This window comes from Triticum aestivum, chromosome 7B (genome assembly GCF_018294505.1).
Source record: "Triticum aestivum cultivar Chinese Spring chromosome 7B, IWGSC CS RefSeq v2.1, whole genome shotgun sequence".
Taxonomy (NCBI): domain Eukaryota; kingdom Viridiplantae; phylum Streptophyta; class Magnoliopsida; order Poales; family Poaceae; genus Triticum; species Triticum aestivum.
Window position 1 is genome coordinate 689,071,561 of NC_057813.1, and position 3,638 is coordinate 689,075,198.

Genomic DNA, 3,638 nt, shown 5'->3' on the forward strand with positions numbered 1-3,638 from the left:
AAGGTCTCCCAATGTTACCGTGAGACTGTTTTAATTTATTTATATCCATTAATTCGAGGAACCATAGATCATCCTGCTGGATGTCGTTGGCACTCCTGCAAATAATATAAAGAGAAAACAAAAAATAATCACTATAGTTCATGCATGCACCTCACAGGCTCACACCCTGACACTAACTTAACGGGGTTAAAAGCTGATTATTTCATCTCAAAGAGTACCAAAAACTTTGGAAGATATTATTAGAATCATTAGTTCCTAGAAGTAACATCATACAGGTGAACTTGTATATATGCATCAGACTGAGTCATCAAGTTTCCACCCCGGCTTAATGCAGCCTCACCATCTCTCAAGGGCCTGCAGCCATCTAATTAAGATATAATTATCTTTACCTCGTTGTGCTGATTGACGCATCAGATTTGGCCGCTCAGAATTATTTGGTAAAGGCTGCAGCTAATGACGTTGGCTGCATGCACTTTTTCATAGTTTAGTTTGTCTCCCCTGACAAAATGCTCGCGCTTGCATACAGCTGATTAAATCCTCATCCCCAGCAGTGTCATCACAAATGAGTTTACATGCTTGTTGACATAGTGTCAGGTGCATCCATATCGACCATCGGGGAATCATTTTGCAGTCGTAAAATAAACCAATTGGAATTCATTCAAACATATCCAGGTGAACTTAATCGGGGTACACAATCGTGTTCAGACGTGATGGGCAATCAGAGATGTGTATATAAAACTGATCACAATTCAACATATGAAGCAATAATAAGAAAAAACAAACCGTTTAGAACCAAGGGTGTGTCTGTGTGTGGTTGTGGTTGGGTCTTCAGCGTGGACGTACTCTGTCTGCAACATTGACATGACCGCACACATGAATGTCGGATATAGGGATCGATCTTCCATCAGTTTTCACGGGGTGCAAATTGGGTTAGCTGTTCTGATGGCTCATGGCTGGACCATGCAGTATTCCGCTGACATGAACCTTGGCTAGATGGACTGATCTGCTCGTCAAGAACAACCGAAGATTTGAAGGGAAGCCTGGCGGGTAGCATCTCAATCAGAAATTGGAGATTTTCCAAAAAATTAGGTTCGTTGTGGTTTGTAGGAGTAGATTCGAGCACCTCACGATCAAAGGATTCCAGAAAACAAATCAATTCCAATCCAAAATAAAAGATTGAATGGTAAACCAGCAAGAGAAAAATTCAGCAGAAAATTAGCGCAAGAAATAAACCTGATCTACGTAAACCCTCGACCATGCCAGATCGATGCATCACTTTTTTCTTGCAATATGAGCGAAAGAATAGAAAGGAAGGGACGGTAGAATCGTGGATTTTCTTTCCATGGGGAGAGAGATGGCGTCGTAATGAAGGGACGCTGGAAAGATGGTTGTGTTTTCACATGAAGAGAGATCGGCGTAGAGAGTTAGAGAGAGATAAAATAGGGAGGCAGGTACGGTGGAGTAGGAGGAATAAAAATCGGATCCAATCTCTTTGACATCTACGGGAGGGGAGCTTCTTTTCTTTATCTCTTGTGGCATCTATCAGATAAGGTATTCTTTTTGAACTGCTTTTGGAGAAAGGTTCTGCGAGCCTTTAATAAATCATACGCGCAATGAAGATTTTTTTTTCTTTTCTATCAAATTGATGGAGATCGCCTTTGCTATTTTTTCTATGGAAGAGATAGATGGATGGACATTGATAGATCTCCACCGTAATAATTCGGTCCCACGAAATTAACGGCTCCTAATTTCTGATTAACGTGCTAATTTCTAGGAAGTCTGGAATTAGTATAGGTATAGATGCTTGTGTTGAAGTTAGCAAGTCCCGTAGCATGCACGTATGGTTAAAGTTGTGTAACAAATTTGAAACATGAGGTGTTCTTAGATTGTGCATCCTTATGAGTGGCGGTCAGGGACGAGCGATGGTCTTTTCTTACCAATCTATCCCTCTAGGAGCATGCGAGTAGTGATTGGTTTTTGATGGCTTGTAGATTTTTACAATAAGTATATGAGTTCTTTTCACTAATGTTTTGTCAGGACCCCGACTCAATGCCACATCGATCTAGCATGTAACACCTCATATCACTTTGCGGCCTCACGCACGGTATTCCCACGGGTGTCGCCTTACCTTTGCCCGGGACCGTTTGCGTCTTTTGGGCACACGTATATGATAGTGTCGCTAGCATCCATATGATAAGGAGCCCGGGCTGACATGGCTAGTCGTAAACCCAAAATGGCACGAACTTACAGGGACAGGCATCCATGACCCAACATCGAATGTGTCGGTCATCAGCGAGTGAATCCAGGCTATAGCACTGGGCTAGCAGGACTCCGGTATTCATCGCGTGACATTTCCCCGAAGGGACAGACACAGGAACGAAGAAGGACACATGCCGGCCAGCCTAAGTGTTCCAGAGCAGTAGCAAGCTACCATGGCTCAGTGGAAACACTAGGAGACATTTCCCGGTAAGAGAGGCTACTAAGGATAAACAACTAAATAGTCAGATCCCACACATACCAAGCATTTCAATAACATACACACAATATGCCCGATATGTGCAAATACAACATGGCATCACAACATGACTCTACGACTCAAGTATTTACTCAATAGGCTCCGAGGAGCGGGATATTACAAACATGGGTCTCATGACCCAACACTCAGAGCATACAAATCAAAGCACATGCGGAAGCTTAACATGTCTGAGTACAGACAACTATAAATGAAAAAGGCTGAGAAGCCTGACTATCTACCAGATCCTGTCGACGGCACAAGATCGTAGCTGAGGTAACAAGCTAAACATCAAAGTCCATGCAAAAACATAAAATAGGCAAACGTGAGTACAAATGTACCCAGCAAGACTTACATCAGAACTATCTACATATGCATCCTTATCAACAAAGGGATGGCGGGGTTTAACTGCAGTAAGCCAGCTTTGACTCGGTGGCTATCCTGAACTACGACTGCCAGTAACTCTTGAGGTGGCGGACACGAGTCCACTATTCACCATATCAATACGCCACTATGGATCCGCTCCCGTCTCCCTACGAGAACACCATCCATAGCACTCACGCTTATCTTGCGTATTTTAGAGTATCCACTTTCACTTGTCTATGAACTGTACAAGGGGTCCAAGTTTCCATATCCGAGGAATCCGGCTATTCAAATAGATAATGATAACCCTGCAGGGGTGTACTTCTTCACACACGCTTTCGCCACTTATCGCCCTGTACACGTCATGTACCTCGGTAACCTTCAAGCGGAAGCCGGGCGAGGGAGTCGGCCACGACCTGACTAACCGAACAAGTCTCTAGTCCAGGTTTATCGCCTATTCGGGTTCCATCCGCAAGGAGATCCGGCCGGGGTGTCGCTCACGGCCCCAAACGATGTGTGCAGGGTTCCCAAGCCCACCATCCGGGTGCCACTTGGTACACCGTGCCACTATGCCTGGTCTGTCCCAAGCCCACCTGTACCGGGTGCCACTTGGTAGACTACTAACACTACCTACAAACACTAGAAACTAGTTGCAACTCCTGGACAGAGATCATGTTGTTTAATAAGTCGAGAGAGCTTGGAGCGCCCGGAGCGCAATGTGTGGTAGTAACTGATCATGGATCACAAACACAGAACTCAGTTC

The 3,638-nt window shown here is 44.4% G+C and overlaps 1 long non-coding RNA gene across 2 annotated transcripts; it reads right to left on the bottom strand.

Moving 5' to 3' along the window:
* Window positions 1–215: 215 nt before the first annotated feature.
* On the bottom strand, window positions 216–1,393 carry LOC123160846 (uncharacterized). 2 transcript variants are annotated; one of them, XR_006480411.1, is made up of 2 exons: window positions 1,234–1,393; window positions 216–1,040 (listed from the first exon to the last, which is right to left on the bottom strand). It is a non-coding gene; the product is annotated as an uncharacterized lncRNA (long non-coding RNA). The 2 variants fall into 2 exon arrangements; XR_006480412.1 differs by having other exon boundaries at window positions 216–1,123.
* Window positions 1,394–3,638: the final 2,245 nt, after the last annotated feature.